Source organism: Eulemur rufifrons, chromosome 7 (assembly GCF_041146395.1).
Source record: "Eulemur rufifrons isolate Redbay chromosome 7, OSU_ERuf_1, whole genome shotgun sequence".
NCBI classification, from domain to species: domain Eukaryota; kingdom Metazoa; phylum Chordata; class Mammalia; order Primates; family Lemuridae; genus Eulemur; species Eulemur rufifrons.
The window spans coordinates 232,889,792-232,909,600 of NC_090989.1; positions in this window are offsets into that span (position 1 = coordinate 232,889,792).

The window sequence follows — 19,809 nt, forward strand, 5'->3', positions numbered from 1 at the left end:
AGCCAAACAAAGATAGTAAATCCAAAGTATTATTTAATTTTCTAGTATTCAAGCTATCAGATTTGTCAAACCATATAAAATACTGCATTTCTAAATATTTCTAATATTTTCCTTCAAAAAATTCAAAAGAAGGCCTGTAATAATAACATTAAAAACATCTAGATATATTTCAAATAAAATTCTCCCTATAATAGCTCTTGGTTTAAGCTGGTGCCACACTGCAAAGAATGACAGAGAATTTTCCCCTGCTTAGTTTCGGGTCCCTGATCTTTCTCAGAGCACTTGTACTACAGTGAGCTGCCCAATTATTGTCCACTCAGTATGAACTACAGACGATGTGAAATTAACCCAATAATAACTTGGAAAATTGCAGGGCACAACCTACAAGACTATAATTGATTCGTAGTTTTCTAATCACATAGTTCTAGTTTGATGTCATTTGCTCTAGGCAGGCCCTTTATCAACCCCATTCTAGAAATTGTAACACTAAATTATGAATGAAAATATCTCCCCCTACATGTCCAGAAAGCTAAAGCCAGCAATTTTCAAAATTCAGGGATCCACAGAGATTTTTGAAATGGGGGGGCTTTTGCTGAAAATTGGTATACAGGAGAATCCATCTGCCATGGAGTCATCACACAGGTCTCTCTTTCCACTTTTACAATTGCTCTTCTCCCACTTTACAAAAATAAAGCCTACTGTTCAATCACCCTGTGTTACGTCCATTACCCTAAGACTATGTTGTCTAACACACAGCCACTAACCTCATGTCGCTATTTAAGTTTAAATTAAATTATTAGTTTTTTTAAGTATGAAATGTCCAATATCTTTAAGTACTAAGTTTGACAGTTGATATCGCTGACATTTCACTGTGACATCTTCTGTTTAATTTTTATTGTGAAAGTATATCCTCAGTCTTTCAAACTGATGGTGTGGCTTGTGATTTCATCTTTCAGAAAAATTTTAGAGCAATTTTTGTGGAACCATGGATAAGTCAAAAAGTTGAGTTATTTTCAAATATGAGTTCCATTGTGGAATCAATGCTATGCGGACAGCTAGAAATATCAACGAAGTGTTTGGGAAGGATGTGGCTAATGAACACACAGTATGCCGATGGTTTGAGAAGTTCCACTCTGGTGATTTTAATCTTGAAAATGAGTGACTCGGGTGACCTGAGACCAAGGTGTATAATGATGAGCTGAAAGCTGTAGTGGAAGTGAATCCATCTCAACCTACACATGAATTGGCAACAAAGTTTGATGTTACTATCCCAACAATATTGGACCATTTGAAACAAATTGGCAAGGTAAAGAAGCTGGATATATGGTTACCGCATGAATTAAAAGAGCGTCAAAAGAGAAATCGTCTCGAAGCTTGCCTTTCTTTGCAGTCACAACATAAAAGTGAACCATTTCTAAACCATATTGTTACGTATGAAGAAAAATGGATTCTTTTTTTTTTTTTATTTCAGCTTATTATGGGGGCACAAAAGTTCAGGTTATATATATTGCCCATGTCCCGCCCATCCCCCCGAGTCAGAGCTTCAAGCGTGTCCATTCCCCAGACAGCATGCATCGCACTCATAATGTAGTTATACACCCATCCCCTCCCCCCACCCTCCATCCCCCCGAGACAGAACATTCAAGCGTGTCCATTCCCCAGACAGCATGCATCGCACTCATAATGTAGTTATACACCCATCCCCTCCCCCCACCCTCCATCCCCCCGAGACAGAACATTCAAGCGTGTCCATTCCCCTGACAGTGCGCAATGCACTCATCATGTAGGTATACAATCACAAGCATTCAGCACAATGGCTGGATAAAGATGAAGTGCCAAAACATAGTCCAAAACTGAATATTCATCAAAAAAAAGCTATTGGTGTCTTTGGTGGTCCTTAGCTGGCATTATCCACTACAGCTTCATGACACCTGGTGAATCGATGACAGCGAATATCTACTGCAACCAATTGGATGAAATGATCAGGATGCTTGCAATTAAGCAGCTGAGATTGATCAGTAGAGACAGGCCAATACTCTTGCAAGACAACTCTCAACCACATGTCGCACAAAGCTGCTCAAACTACAGAGGCTGGACTTGGAAACTCTGTCATCTACCGTATTTACCAGACCTTGCACCAACTGGCTACCACTTCTAGGCTTTGGACCATTTCTTACAAGGAAAAATATTCAATTCTCAACAAGCTGTGGAAAATACCTTTCACAATTTCATCACCCCTCACTCTCCAGATTTCTTCATTGCTGGCATAAACAAGCTACCATTAAGGTGACAAAACTATGTTGATAGTTTAAGTGCATACTTTGATTAATTAAACTGCTCCTTTTTTGAGATATAATAAACTACACTTTTGATTCTAAATTGGACATTTCATATTTAATGACTAAATAAATAAGGTTAAACATTCAGTCCCTCAGTCCACTGCCCAAATTTCAAGTGTTCATTAGCCACATGTGCCAGTGGCTTTTGTGTTGGACAATGAAGATTAGAACATCTCCATTGTCATAGAAAGTTGGAAAACACTGTTCTAAGATATAAAGTCCTTCTGAGGGGCAAAATAAAGGGAGCTACCATCTACAGGTCAATAGTAACTAAGACTTTCAAGAAAAAATTACTGAATTTCATCCAGATAAAATTCTGTTGGGAAATAAAAGGAAATACAAATTGAAATAGAAAATTATGTACACTTTCTGGCAATTATAGCTTGTGTACATATTTTGAAGATAGATGATTGAGCATATCATTTTACTAAAGTGTGGCTATATCATTGATTACATTTTTAAAAGATATATTAGTTATGTTTTAAATAAGTATTTAAATTAATTTTAATAATTAAATTAAATGTTTAACATTTAAATATTACAAAAAATATTAAATTATATCCATTGCCACTTTCATCTGGTTAAAAAAATGATAGATTTGAGACCAAATAAATACAAAGAGGTAAATAATTTTAAAAGTGATTGTAGGAGATTTTAGGGAGGATATTTTGAAGGATGCTATCCAAAACTCTTTTTGGTTCTCACATCGGAAATCCTTTTACAATCTCTTTATTCCTGGTTATTTCTAGTCAGTTTCCTCAAGCCACCCTCCTAACCCCTGTTCTTTAACTCAATTCTCTTTCATTGTTCTTTACATAAAAGAGTCTTCCAAATTTTAGAACAATTTCTTCCCCCCTTATTTAATGGCAATGGAAATCGTAGATCCTTACAGTTACAGTAGCCCAGTGGAGAAGGAAGTACTTTTAGTAACTTGTCAACCCTCAATGATAAAATAGCCAACCAAACCTCAGAAAGAGGGAAATGGCTAAAGCAAACAGATTGTGTGTCTCTGAGGAAAAGCCTCATGATCTATGTGTGCATCCTGATCTGCAAGTTGGCAACAAATTGAGGAACCTGGGTCAGAAAATCCATGCTCTACTTTTCATTTTTTATCTAGTTCCTCCATTCCTCTATTATACTTCTTCCTCTTAGGCCTACTCCAAAGAGTCTTATTTAATATAAATGAACAAATGAAAAGCAACTTCATTTACTTAACATAGCTCTCACTGACTTCAGAATAACAAATTAGACAAAAGATAAATACAATTGGGAAGGGTGTTATTTATCACCAGGCTATGGTGTGAATGGATAGAAACTAAGAATGAACAATTCAATTGATTCCAGGCTTTACCATTTCTCCTCCTCTGTTTGGAAAAGGTAAATATACTGCAAAGTCTGCTTATGCTTCCCATGGGGATTCATGACACAGTGTAACACCGATGCCATTAAGATGAGCCTCAAACAGCTTACCCCAACAGCTGACAGACAAGAGACTAGGTAACAGTAATAGTGACATACCTGCAGAGTCTATTTAAAAATGCATTAACTACTGAATGCAGATGATGCATCCATTAATAAACAGAAATTAAGAACAGGACCTTAAACTAATTCCATATGCATTAGGTGGACTGGAAGAAGACATAATTTCAAAGAAAAGCCATAAATGGCTTGTATGACAATATTTAAATTGTCATACAATTTAAAAAGCATTGGAATTAATAAATTTAGAATAGTTTTAAAAAAATAGATGTAAAGCATTGGAAAATGTAACAACAGGAGGTTAATTTGAGAATCTTCTCTAAAATTCAGTCAGTTTTAAGGACCTACAAATGTAATCAACATAAGAAGATTCACACTGACATTTTATTAACACTAACTAGAAAGATTTGCCTTTTAAGTTTATATAAAATGTAGAGCCATTGTATCAGGGGTTGGGATATTTCTTTAACAATAGTTACTCATGGATATGGTTTGTTTTGCCTAGTTCAAGATAATACTGGGCTATTCAATATTTATGACATTATGAGACAGAGAATTATGTGGTTTTCAACTGACTTAGCATTGATTAATCTTGCTTTCAGTATGTGCCATATCCTAAATTATCCATAATTATTCATGGAAATACTGAAACACAAAATTAAAATCAATCAAGATCTAAAATTTCCATTGATTCAATGTCCTTCCTTACAAAACCTTGATAAAATTTCCTTCAGATTACACTCTACAACATATACACACAATGGAGTAAAAGCTCCATGAAGGCAGGCACCTGATATAAATCTCTGCAGTGAATCCTGCCTTTTACCCCAGAAGAAATGTTTCTTTTTGTTCCCATCATGAGGCCATAGAGAGAAGTAGTTAAGAATATGGGTACTGCAGCCAGACTTCCTGGGTCTGATTCCCAATTCTACCATTTATTTATCTGCTGTGTATCTATGCATCAGTTATTCAAACTCTCTGAGCTCCTATCTCCTCCAGTTTCCATATCTGCCAATCTACCTCCTAGGATTGTCAAGAGGATCAACTGAGTTCAGAAATACAAATACATGTATTCTCCTAAAATACATACAAAATATAAAATTTTTTATCATTTGTCTCCTAAGGACCTAGCTTAACAACCAGCACCTATTGTCAATCAATGCTGTAAAAAATAAATACTTGGTCATCTGATTGATATGTACATAACAGTAAGTTGACATATAATTTATCCAGAAATTAGGCATGAATTAACATTGGTATATATTTTGCATAAATAATCCTGACTTCTTCTGAAGGCAATTGAGAGTTCATAGTAACTGTCTTCAAATATTTTTTAATAATTACTCTTTCATATTTCAAGAATAGCAGATGATGCTTTTATAATTATACATTCACATTAGTTATTCAAGTTTTAACAGATTAAACATAAAAGCAGATTTATATCTATATATGTTTGTATAGATAGGGCTGATTTTGCAGTGGGAGGGAAAGACAGAGATATTGAAAAACTGTTTTTCTTTTAAATTAAGAACCGTAGATGCTCCTGAAAAATTTGGTGGTTTAGGTTTAATGAAGCTCCTGGTTCAGTTGTTTCTTTAATTGTCCATGCTTTGAAATGCATTTGTCTTCATTAAAATGAAAATAGAACAGAACTTTTACCTCTTTACTATATTTTGTCTGGTGTATTAAGATATCCCTTTTCTCTGCAGGAACTCAAGTATGCTAATAGCAATAAATACTTGATTTCAGTGGTTGTTACTTTTATTCAAGAATATTTAGAAAACTATTTAGAAAATATATCTTATAAAATAAAGTCTACAGTAAAATACTTTTTTTTTTTTTTTGCTGCCTCAATTTCTTGTGGCCCAATATTAGACCAAAAAATATTTTATATATCCACTGGTTAGAGAATTGGTTTTATCCTCAGTTCAGTATTTAAAGGTATCCAGGTGGTGGATATAGGAGTATATTAAATTGTCCTCTTAACAAGGGGGGAAAAAATGCCAAAGTGATTACCTTTTATGGAAAAGAAATGCAAAAATTTTAAATTCCATCCAAATGGAGTACTTTTTTCTATAAACTCGCGTTTGCCTCTCAAAAAAGTTAAGTTTTTCAGAACAAGTGTCCCCCGCTTTGCTATATAGCCCCTAGCAGCAATTAGCACACTTCATAGGTCTTGGTTTCTAAGTATCATTGTACAATTAAAGGAACCAACAATAAAAACTGATTCCAGGGACAATTCAGGGAAAGAATACAATGAGTCTGGAATAGCTGTGTGAGAAAGTAAAAAAGAGCTCAAGAAATGATGGAATGCGGCAAAAAGAAATGGAAACCAGATTAAAAGAACTCTCACTAGCCTTATTTAGGAAATTTGATTATCAAAATAATTAATAACAATATGAGAGATCTTCATAAAGTTAATGGAAAATGCATATTATGAAAAAACTATGCATGGATTTCAAAACTTAAACTTGTACTAACTTGTTACAACATGTCTGATCAAGATCTAGTTTGAGGCACTAAGAGGTTACGACATCAGTGTGAAAGGAGCCCCTATTAGAGCAACTTGAATTTTGCTAAAACTGAAGCAAGAACAAACACCAAATTTATGGTGAAGCTTGGGTGGAAGAATATCGAAATCACTGATGCTTTATGAAAAGTTTGTGGGGACAATGCCCCATAGAAATCCACAGTTTACAAAGGGATAACTTGTTTTAAGAAGGGACAAGACAGTGTTGAAGTTGAAGCCCACAGCGACAGACCATCCACATCGATCTGCGAGGAAAAAATTACTCTTGGTCATGCCCTAATTGAAGAGGACGGACAATTAACAGCAGAAGCAAGAGCCAACACCATAGATATTTCAATGTGTTCAGCTTACACAATCCTGACTGAAAAATTAAACTTTCCACTTGATGGATGACAAAACTGTTGTATCCAGATCAGCTACAGACAAGAGTAGAGCTTTCAATGGAAATTTTACAAGTGGGATCAATATCCGGAAGCATGTCTTCAAATTGTAATAGGAAAGAAAACGTGGCTTTATCAGCACTATCCTGAAAACAAAGAACAAGCAAAGCCATGATTAACAAGGGTAGAAGTGGTCCAGTCAAAGCAAAAGCAGACCCACCAAGAGCAAAGGCCATGGCAAGTTTCTTGGGATGCTCAAGGCATTTTGTTCGTTGACTTTCTCAACAGCCAAAGAATGATAACATCTGTTTATCATGAAAGTGTTTTGAGAAAATTAACCAAAGCTTTAACAGAATAACACCCAGGAAAGCTTCACCAGAGAGTTCTTCACCCACAATAAAGCTCCTGCTCATTCCTTTCATCAAACGTGCAATTTTGTGAGTTTTGATGAGAAATCATTAGGCATCCACCTCACAGCCCTGATTTGTCTCCTTCTGGCTTCTTTTTGTTTCCTAATCTTAAAAAAAAAAAAAATCTTTAAAGGAGATCCATTTTTCTTCAGTTAATAATGTAAAAAAGTCTGCATTAACGTGGTTAAATCCCCAGGACGCTCAGTTCTTTAGGAATGGACTAAATGGCTGGTATAATAGCTTACAAAAGTGTCTTGACCTTGATGGAGCTTCTGTTGAGAAATAAAGCTTATGTTTTTTATCTTTATCTTTTAACTTCATTTTCCATCAACTTTTTGATGTTCCCTCATAGTTGACTGTAATGCATTGAATTAAAAAAATAATTCACATGTTAAAACTGATATCAAATAAATAAGGAAATGGAAGAGAAGTAAAAATTCATCCTTACAGCAGAACATTACTACTAAATGTAGAAGAGAGCTAGAAAATTCTTGTACTAAATGCACCATAGTAATAATGGATATGGGCAAGAGTCATCAATGGATGTTAAAATCAGTAAGGAAGAGCTTGATGGAAAATAGGACATATACACAGCCTTAAAGCATATGCACTAGATTACAGTCAGTTCTACTATAAGAAGATGTGTGTTTCTAAAAATCACCATACTATGCAAAAATGCATAATAAAAAACAGATTATGGGGAAAGTTGGATAAAAGGCAAAATACTTACAGACATCAGTGACACATTATGAAAAGATAAGTACTTAATAAAAATGGTAGCATATTAAATGGGTAAGAAATGCATAACCCTACAATAAATATGGTACTTCATTTTGAAAAAGACATGAAATTTGCTTATAGCCATGGGAGTTGGAAGAGTTTTATTACACAAATTTTTGTGAAGTGGTAGAGGGAGGTCATTTTAAATTGGACACAGAGTTGTAATACCAAATGTGAGCAGGTTTGTCTCATAGCACACACTCTCAATTGGGTGCAATTTTCTGTATTAGTGTTTCTCCAGGACAAAATTGCACACAAACAATTATTAATAGTTATGCAGAAATAATTTCTTGATGTATCAATTGCACTGGAACAAATCTGCATTTTCAAAAGAAGTATAACAGCAAAACTATACATACTAATTGTAAAGTAGAAAATGGTACCTTTATAATGAAGAACTCCAATGGACCCTGCCTTAAACAAATGAGCAAACATTAATAGTGGCACAAATAGTATTACATGCTATTTAATTCATTTAATACTGTATTTAAAATGATTCTCCCAATAAATTGGGAGCTTCATTTTATTTAGCAGCTTGCAAAGCAAACATTAAGTTAAATTAGTGGAATTTCAAGCTGATGTTTGTTGCAGAAGCATATAAACTTTTAGATGAATTTGGTGCCAAGCCCATCTTTGTGTGCTTGCATCCAACTATAATGAATGTATGTATGTCAAGTAATTGGAGGCCTTTTGAGCTGAACATCAAATCAACCTAATTAAGGTTGATGACAAAAAGAAACTGGGGAATAGGTAAGACTCTGTAAGATTGACAGAAAGGGAAAATGCTATAAAATAATTGGTTGTAGTTATGTAGTAGTTAATGGCTATGACAAAGAATCTCAGGCCAAGGATGTCACTGAAAAGTAATTCAAAAACAAAAAATGAACAAACAAAAAATTTAGTTAGTATTTCTCAAAAAAATAAATAAATAAAAATTTACCCTACCCAAATGGCCAATTAAACTTTGTTTGTGCACCTTTGGAAGACTTCTGTTGAAATCCATTGTTGTGATGTAAAAATCCCATGTTTGTGTGTGTGTGTGTGTGTGTGTGTATACACACTACATATTTCTTTAATAAATATTGTACCAGAAAGTCTCTCCTAAATAACATGTTTTATTCCTCCAGATAACAACAACATAATAAAAACTATTTTTCTTTTTCACTGTGTGTGTGAGGAGTCTTGGAACAAAAAGTAACGCTTTATAATTCTAAATCTCTTAGGCTATGGTTTTCATTTATTTACCTGATCCCTCAGCTTTATGGATCCTCATGCAAATTTTCAGAAATCCACTTGCTATGGTTTGAGTCTGTCCCCACCAAAAATGCTTGTTAAAATTTGATCCCCAATGTTGGGAGGTAGGGCCTAGTGGGAGGTGTCTGGATCATGGAGATGGATCCCTCATGAATAGATCAAAGCCCTCTAATGCCCTCCTGCTATGGTGAATCAATTCTCCTGGGATTGGATTAGTTTCTGTGTTGTTAAACAGAGACCAGCATCCTGGGTTTTTCTGTCTTGCTTCCTCTCTCCCATGTGATCTCTTTGTACAGAACTGTTCCACTTTTCCTTTCCTCCATGAGTAGAAGCAGCCTGAGGCCCTCATCAGATACAGCTGTGCAATCACAAACCTTCCAGCCACCAGAATCATGAACTAAATAAACTGTTTTCTTTATAAATTACCTAGTGTCAAATATTCTGTTCTAGCAACATGAAACGGACAAAGATGCCACCCATCCAATCATACTTCACTGATTTATTCTGCAATTTGTCAGGTTTTGATGTAAAAAATATTCTCATATTGTGTCCTATTATTTGTAGATGTGAAAATCCTTTTAGGGTGGAATTTGTAATCATGAAGTAGGTATATACACTCAACAATGTCACTGGGTCTCACTCTTTTTATTTAATTCCATTGTACTGGAAGTAGACTATTTTGACAAGTAGAGTTAACTGTTTTTGTTTTTTTCAGTAACATATTAAAATTATGGTACACATAAACTTCATATCATATACTTATAAATAAATAATAATCACCATACATCATAAAATGATGCAAACTAGTGCCTTCAACTACCTTACCACACATGCAATGACATGAATGTCTAGAGAGTAAGATCTTTTACCTAGAATTGGCAGGCTTCTGTGAGTATAGTACAAATATTTTCATTATTGTCTATGTGTTCAAAGCCCTATTTTATACATAATTTTATCTGAATACAAGTTTCCTCTTTTACTATGAAAACATTGTTTTGTAGTCATTTCAGGGTGTGTAACTGGTTTTATAATTTTTCAATAGAAAGTCTTTTTTAACTAAAATTGCTCTCTCAATTAGAAGTTGAGTTTGTACTTAATTTTTTTCAAGAGAAAATTTTATTTTAGTAATATATATGAAATATTCATTATCCTTACTTCCACATGCATAGTAAAATTTATTTTTATTTGAAACCAATCCCACTGAAAGTTTAAAATCTCACGAACTCTTCTACAACATGCTTTATTAAAGGAAATCCTTACTGTCATTATCAAATTGTTGAAGGCTTAGGTCAGCTCTGTATTGTGATAAGATTCAAAGAAGGCAATACTCTATCCTCATTCAGGTATGTCTTTAAACTTTAATTCCAGAGTTCAAAAAATATGCTAAAATTATACTATTGGACTACACTCCAAAGTGAAAAACTTAAGGTACAGCATACATGGACTTTTATTAGAGAAATTTCTCCATTTCAAATTTAAAATGTAATGATTTTATCTGGAAGAAAACTTTACTAATTTTCATGATAAAATATTTTATTTTATTTATATATAACCTGTATGAACAAATTTTACTTTTAGCTTAAAGTTATCTTTGATCTTTCTAGTTGATAAAGAATACTTGAAGACAAAGTCATATGTTTTGATATAAGCTTCCTGGGTAAATATTTATAGCTCATAAACCTAAATACGTGATTAAAATTATTCAGTAGCATTTAGATATGAATTTCACAAGTAGAAACACAAAACCTAAACACAACAGGACTAAAGTTCTATTTAACAGGTCCTTGCTAAGTAGGCAGACACGATTCATGCCCTTCAAGATCCCCGAGGCAAATGTTACTAACTACTAAGAAGAAAAACAAAAGATGGAAGATTATTTTTTTAATTTGCTATTAATCATCTGTATTTCCGCTTCAATTTGGGAGGCAATATTTCATTTAATTAGTCTTCTCATTATAAATATTTTTCACAGTGATTCAATTGACACAAGTTTTTTGACACGGACTGTGCAGATGGTAGAAAACTGGTGTCTGGTCTCAAAGGAACTATTTGACCACTGCAATAAAAGAGCAATAAACAAAATAACAACATTGCAGCCCACTTCAGTTTATGTAGGCAGTCAGCCTTTTATCGCTGTAAAACCTTGAAATGGATGTATGAGCTTTGCTGCAATAAACAAAGAGTTGTTTACAGCTTGGGGATGGCAGGTACCAACACTGGACTGGAGCTTCAGCAGCCTGAATGTCAGGAACTGACTAACGTGAAGAAACATATTGTGGCTTGTTTTATGGAGAATATGTTTTATAAAGCCCAAGGGACCATTTATCACAAATTCATCCACTCTGCAGCAGATTGCTGCTTTAATGTTGAATACCGGATTTCAGTCAGGTTTTCAAGTGAAAAATTGAGGGGAAAAAATTCAAATGTTATTGTGTTTGCCACATCTTGATGACTCTCCAATTTCAGCATAGAAAATCCATTTTAACTACTCATTCTCTCCCTTAAACAAACTAAATATTTTATGACTTGGGGCTAGTTCATTAGAAAATTTACATCTACTTACTGTTGTGAGCTTTTTCAACACCATTTATTTGCGATCTGGTGAGCTTACTGTATGCCAACTTCTTTTTTTTTTTTTTTTTTTTTTTAACAAGGATGTGCCTTGCTAATGGGCATAGGAAAATGCATAGTGTTTCCCATAAAATGAAATGATCAAATCACCACAGAAAGAATTTTTATACTCTTAAAAGGCCCATAACTAAAGCCTCAGGGATATTTCACAGGGATGTCATGGGTGGTGACTATTAAATCAAAATAATGTACTTTACTTTCTCCATTACAAATACAATGTCATTGTACAAGAAAACAGCAGCTCATCTCAGTCTTAAGAAACTGTGCAGTACAAGTTGAAAACTGATATCTAACATTATGTCAGCAACTCTCCATGTTGTAGGTGAATCCAAGCATGTGGTATAATCTGTCTCATGATACCCTTTTACCATTTTATGGTCTGTATTGTCACACATTAAGAAGGTAGACGTAAGTTTCACACAGGTGTGTTTGTCTTAATACTCAAACACTTGGTTTTTGGCTACAAAAATCAAATCAAGGATTTATGGGAATAATAACAGTGAAGAGAGTATAACAGAGTTTTTTTAGTGGTTAGAAATCCTCTTACAATAGAATGACTTACGAGTAAGTGGGTTGTGATGCTAGATTACAGTGTAAATTCCTGAACCAAACTCTAATCTACGAAATCAGAATTCTTCAAGAGGTGGGTCCAGGGAATATGTGTGCTTAACAAACTTCAAATATTACTGTAATATACATATACAGATGAGCTATTGAAGCAACATGGTAGGAAAGAGCTTAAATAAAAGCATAACATTATGCACAGATATTGAGCATTTAAAAAGTTGGAGGATTCAGAAAAATTCTTCTACAAGTCACAGAACTTTATTGTTTCTTCTACTTTCTACCTTATCTCTTCAAGATATCTTATGTTCTGCAACTATTGTCTCTTAATCACGAGAATATAATTTGTTTTAAATTAAGAGCTAGACTAATGCATGATTTTTATTATTTTCATGTTCATGTGCAATTTCATAATAATAATCAAAAAAAAAACTTTAAGAAATTCCTACATCCTACTATCATTTGGATCTGCTCACTTAGCCAGCATCCAACACAAGCAGAGTTAGACTGGCTGAGAGTACTTTCTGGCTACATTTTGTTGGAGCTGTGCAGTTCTGAGTGTAAAGAATGCACACTCCACGCTGATAAGCACATCTTTTCTGCTTAAAGTAGAATGCATTGCTTGCATAAATATGAGCCCAGGGTATACTACAGAGAATAGAAAACGTAAGCGAAAATTCAGCTGTGTGTCTCATTAAATGTGGGGTTAATACCTCAGAACTCTTTATCTGAGGCTTGAATGTAACCATTGGATCATGCCCTATTTCATGCTACTACCAATTTTCTTTTAAATCTAATTAGTAATTGGCAATGCTATATCATAGTTTCACCTGAACCAGCAACTAATAGTAAAGCAGTAAAGTTATCAAGTATTTCAAATGAAAGCTTCAAAGCTCCTTTTCCTTCTGGGGAATCTCAAACCATCTCATAATTGAATTGGGCATTTCTTTGCCAGCCCTGAAATAGCCTTCTGTGGGATGAACAGCATCCATTTCTTTTTAGAGAGACAGAATTCTGAAGAGTTTAAGACCACTGTCACCAAATAAAGATGTATGATAAAATCTATCAGACTGTAATCATTAAATTACGTCATGTGGTTTAACAACATGTTTTTACGTGAAATTTATTTTTTAAATTTTTAATGGTGTAGGAGAGTTTATTCTAGAGCTGACATGATACCTCTCACACCTCAGGCTTCTTCACACACTGATTTGTTAATGTCAGCTCTAATTCCAAATTCTGTTAAAGAGCTCAACGCCACATTCTGTTTGTTTCCTATTTTTGTTCTTGAATTTGTTTTTGCTGTTGTTAATTTGTGTCGTTGTACTTATTTTTATTAGATTGAGTATGTAAATCATAATTGGCTGGAAAATAGACAGTTATATTTATATAAAACAGGGCATTAACCTAAACTAACAATTTTCAAAATTGTAACTGCAATGATTTTTAATCTCTATTTCAACTCTTTTTCTTCAAATTATTATTTCTTTGACTGTCAAGTCATTGTCCATTCTTTCTCCTATACATTAATCTTTAATTCTTTTCTTGACATCTTTTTCCTCTAAATATTTAATATTTTTGTTTTCTTCAATGAATATTTCTTCAGCAAGTTTCTGATCATATTCATGTTTATATTTCTTCATATCCTAAAATTCTCTCGTGACCTCATGGTAGTTTCCTTATAACTAAATCTTACATTCCTTAAATAAAAAAAAAAAAAGCATTTCATGCTCTTCATTATTCCTCGGGGCAGCTATTCTTATGTAGAGCATTACTTCTAAAGACAGCCAGACCATCATCCTGTCGTAACCTGGAAACATGTTAAGAATATGATTTTCAGGCCCCAAGCCAGATCCACTGAGTCAGAAATTGTGAAGGTCATACCTAGTAATCTGTATTTCAACAAGCCTTCCCCCAAACTAAATTCTGAGAAGCTCTGGTGTAGAATATAAAACCATGACTGTTGAAGTCAGATAGACCTGAATTTGAGTTTAGCCTCTTTAGCTTATGATCTTAAATTGTTTAACTTCCAATTGGTCCATCTTGAATCTCGGTACCTACCCCTAACCAATCACTGTTCAAATAAATGGAATGATATGACTGGCCTATCCTTGATCATGAGCCTACATTGTAGATAGGGAGGTGGGAAAGCCTCATATTGATCACAAGAAAAAGAAGACTGGTTCCTTAAAGAAGAGGATCATGAGGGGGGGAACATTTTCTGTTCTTCTCAAATGACTTTGCTCATATTTTTCCACACTCTCTATTCCTCTCCCAAACATCTGTGACCATTTACTTTTTTCCATACTTGACTCAAAATCAGTTTTTCTCAGGAGATTTCCTTGGTTATTCCATCTCTCTCTGAACACAATTTTACCACATTTGAAAATACAGTATTTTATACAATCACTTTGTGATTATTCCCATGTCAGTTCTCCCATATGATTGGTCTCCTGACTGCATTGTAAATTCTTTAGACAGGGACACTGATTCTCCTCTCCTTTCCCCTGTGTTTTGTGAAGTGCTCAATGCAAAGCCTGTATGTACTTAATGCTTTCAAGTTATTAATACCGTTTATCTTTTAGATTCTAATCGAAATTACATAAAAGACTTAAGATACCTTATTTTTTCTTAAAATGCATAACAAACTTATTTTAATTATGTTTTGCATCTATTTACATTATAGCTGAAAGTCCTCATTAATATTTTGAACTGTGATGTATATAGTATCACAGAATGTATTAAATAAGATCCCTCTACTTTCTTTTCTCAAAAGTTTAAGGTTTTTATAAACACAAAACTTCCAATAAAGTGGCCCTTAATATATTGAATAATATTTATGTTAAAAATAAGACTATTATTTTAGTGTAGAGAGATACAAACCTATACTTGGCTCTACTGGCAGGAATAAACCATTGAGGGCTTTTGAATAAGATAGTGACACAATCAGAACTATGATTCAGAATACAAAGGGAAAGTCATGTAAGCCCAGATAATGGATATCATTCACAAAAGTTCCCAAATAGCTCTCTATGTCTTAATAACAAAAAAAAAAAAAAATCATTTCCTTTCTTTTCAGTGTAACCCTGATGTGAATATAGAGGAAAACAGTAAATTTTTATAAAAAATGTACTGAGACAGTAATAAGAGATTTATGTTAGCTACTGTTAGTTAATAAACTGAACTTGTCCAGCTGTTTTTGAGGCAGTAACTAAGAGGTCAGAATCTGAGTAAGTCATATACAGTTCAAAATCTTGACTCTTTGGTTCTTGCTAACACTCTCTTGTCCTTAATTTGTTTATCTGTAAAGTGGGTGCCACCTCATCAGGTTATGCAGGGATAGGATGAGCAGCTATTTAGTATGGTTCTTAGAATATTAAAAAGTACTCAAAGAATAGAACTAATTTATTATCTTTTTCACTCTCATCATTTACATTTCCTCACCCCAACCCAAGACACTACACTCAGTTTACAGCCATTCACTGGGGCATCTGGTTGTGCCCAGAGAACATTCTCCAGAAAGTCCGGTTTTGTTATTGGCTATTCCCCAGATGTAAATTGTCATTCTCTTCTACATTAATGAATATGTTTCTGAGAACTGAAAACATCCCATCCTCTCCATTCCAATCCTGTATCTAAGGCAAAATTAGGGACAATCCTTTCAAGGGAAAAAACTATTTGAATTTATCAGTATTGTTTATCATTGTAATAAAGAGTTGAACTCCATTTTTGATGTTTAACTGCTGACAGCTTTAAAATCCCACAACTATCTGCCCCATATGTGGGCAAGTTAATAACAAAGTCTAAGTACTCTCTTTTTGGTCCCAGATTGAAGTTAAAACTACACAGAAGCCCTACTCTGTAAGCACACATGCCCCATGTCCCCTCATCTTGGCTCAACCTAACCAACCACCATAAAACCCCATGGCTGTTTCCCTTCCTTGCTCTCTCTCTAGCCATTTTCGGACCTGCTTTGGAGGTTGCCTTCCTTTTCCCAGAAAGTCTCATTCTGTGAGTTGTAAGGATTTTTATCACTTCTTGTTGTATGCATGGCATCATTAGTCTTAATAACCAAATTTTAGGTAAGAGGTTCATCTTGCCTCTGTGGAATATCCACTGCAGTCATCATCATCATTGTAGGCCAGTCAAACAACAATTATTTTTATCCTTCTCTGGAATTCTTCTTCATTTTCAGACAAACTAATTCAGCATAGTTAATCAAACTAGGTAAAAATATATTTTTCTCTTAAAATATGTTCATTGTGAAAGTTGGCAATTCTGGGTCATCACTCCCAAAGTCTGTTACCCTCAATTAGCTTGAATGTGCCTGCAAAGAATATCTTCCATCTTTCTGACTTGTGTATGAGGAAGACAAATAAAAAACACCAAGTTATCTTTTATTATTCTTTTTTCATATGGATACTTTGCTAAGTTGTAGTTTCAGAGTTTTTACTAATAATCCTGAAAATATCTCATTCTTCTTGATTCTTTACAACTATTAGTTCATATTTACTCTATATTTTTGTCTGAATAGTGATATATTAATATTATAACTTAGACTAACATATTTCAAGTCCACTTGTTAAGTTATTGCATTTTCCCTGCTAAAAAAGAATTCTGTAATTTTTGTTTGCTTGTTTCTTTAAGTATACAAATCAAAAAACGGAGGTTAAAATTTGGCTTTGTTTATAAGTAATATGAAATGGTGTGTAGACTCAAACTAGAACTTAATGGATGCTTTTCACATCATAAAACCACTATGCAGTCTGGCACAATTTAAAATGACTGGCAGGCTCCACTTAGCCGAGGCCAAGGAATGAAATACCAGGGGTGTTGCAGGTCAGTGCACTGGCAAAGGTGTATGGGAAAGCTTGCCTGGCAAGCTTCTGCAATTACTTGCTCATGTTCATGAGCGATAAAATTGAACCAAGTAAAAAAAGAAACCATTAAACATTAATGTACAGTACACATTGACCCAAGGATGGAAAAGAGACTACTTTCTATATGCTTCCTTTACTTCTATGCTTTATGGTATAATATAGGACTTAATTATACTATTTTATTCCTATAGATAATGCCGATAATGTCCTGGAAAATGTATTCCTTAAATGCTGACAAGAGGAGAGAATGGTAACATCATTCTAAGCTGTCTTAAAGATTTTATGAAAGAACAGGCCAACTGAAAGATAAAAAATCACTTCCTGCCATCTGCAGAAAGCTATGCAGTTAGTAAAACTTAGTTTGTAAATGTTATAAAGTTCCAATACTGTACGGTCACAAGGAATTTTCATGTATATTATTTCATTTAATCCTAATATGAGCTTATGTTCCCAATTCTTAAAGCAAATGCATTTTCAATGAATACCTTTAATAATTAAAGTATTAAAATCATGAGTCTATGGGTCGAGTATTTTGTCTAATTCTTAACTCTTTATATATTTTGATAAAATATGTAATGAACTGTGTCAATAAAGAAATAGTTCAAAGTATTACTATATTTTAAATAAATGTATTTCAGTAATTCTTCATATTTATTGTCTTGGCAACTATAATTTTATATGAATAAACATAACACCACAGGTAAAACAGGCAATGATATGTTTAATATTTTAATTAGGGAAATCTATAGTAATATAGCTTCTATCAAGAGTAATATAGAGGTATTTATAATAGGTAGCCTATCACAACTGAAGACTCCCTCTAAAATGAATAAAATATAATAAAAATGTACCAATAAAAATGTAAGACAGTTACAACTTTAACCAATTATTTTATTTTATATTTTACTCCAGAAGATAAAACAGAAATTGCATTAATTTGCATAATTAATGTGTTATTACAGTTTTTTATCCCAATAAGTTCAACCTTATTTATAAACATAGCAGCTGAGAAATACATAGGCCAATTATTTCTTAAACTGAGAACTAAAATGTTACAATGTAGCCTTTTGTAATTCCTTCTTATCTTGAATGATTAACAAAAATACTTCTGATATAACAAATTTGATCAAAATCTATTTGCAGTTACAATGACAAATTTTACTTAATAAACACAGCTGCTTTGTACTAAGAATAGCTTCCTCCTGCCAATCCCTGGTAATTCTGCATCAGCTCATACCGTATTATAAAACAGCATGAATTTTTTATTAGTTCACTGAAAGGATTTGAAACATGGTATTCTACTTACTCTCCAGTCATTGCTTGGCTTTAATCACTATGTAAGAATTTAAAGAAAATAAACAACATAAATCTAAAATATTTTAAAGTCAGGTACACTACATTAAAATTTGGTCATTCTCAAGTAAGATTTCTAATACTTTATATAGTAATACATGCATTTTGTTGACTTTTTTGAAACATGATCATATGTAATAATTTTATTACTAAAATATCTGGAAATGTCTTATTACTAGAATTGATTATATTACTTTATAAATATTCCCTATTTATGTTTTTCTAAGTTATAATAGTTATTGATCACTTACCTCTATATTGGTAGCATGTATTTTCATAGCAAAAAAACTGGTGAATATTTACTATAGATTTTCATTTTTAACCAACATTAAAAAAAGGGGAGGCATAAGGCTAAAAGACAGTTTGTCTAACTTTACATTTAGGCAAAGTGGTTAAAATTAATTTAAATGTAATATTATGTAACCTACTTACAGAATTGGATTTGGAAGACACCTTTTTACAATTTAATCAAAATACCAAGTTCTTCGATTAGAGTTCTTTCTGGAGTTGAAAAATTTGGTTACAGCATTGTGTATGAGAAAAGACTAGAATCCTAGTTTCCTTAACTCTAATAGTTTGAGTAGCTTAAAAAATGTTTTCATTGTCACAGATAAATTCCTTATGTATAAGCATTATTGGAAAATAAGTTCGGACATTATGTTATCCTAAGGAATGATGCTTAAGCACAAAATGAGCTAGTTCCATAGAAGGATATTAGGATTATGGCGAACTCTAAGTTTTTACAAAATAACGTGCCAGGAGATAGGGAAAGTGAACTGTGGGGCCAAGAGCCATTAATGCATTGCTGCCAAAAACCTTGCACTTCTGGCACAAATGAAGGTTGCATACAACCACAGTGTAATGTCTTAAGAGAACATGCAATACAGCGTTTAAACAACAGCTCAGAGAGGTATATTCAGGTGCTAAGATGTGGGAGAATCAGGTTGTGGCAGAAAAGAGCCAAAGTGGGGCCTGATGGAAGGTGGGGGAGGTAGTCGATTATAAAGAAAAGATTCATCCTATGAATCTCAAGCTCTGACTACTATTTCAATAACATTTCTTGGGCCGGGAGCGGTGGCTCAGGCCTGTAATCTTAGCACTCTGGGAGGCCGAGGTGGGCGGATCCTTTGAGCTCAGGAGTTCGAGACCAGCCTGGGCAAGAGCGAGACCCCTGTCTCTACTAAAAAAGTAGAAAAAAATTAACTGGAC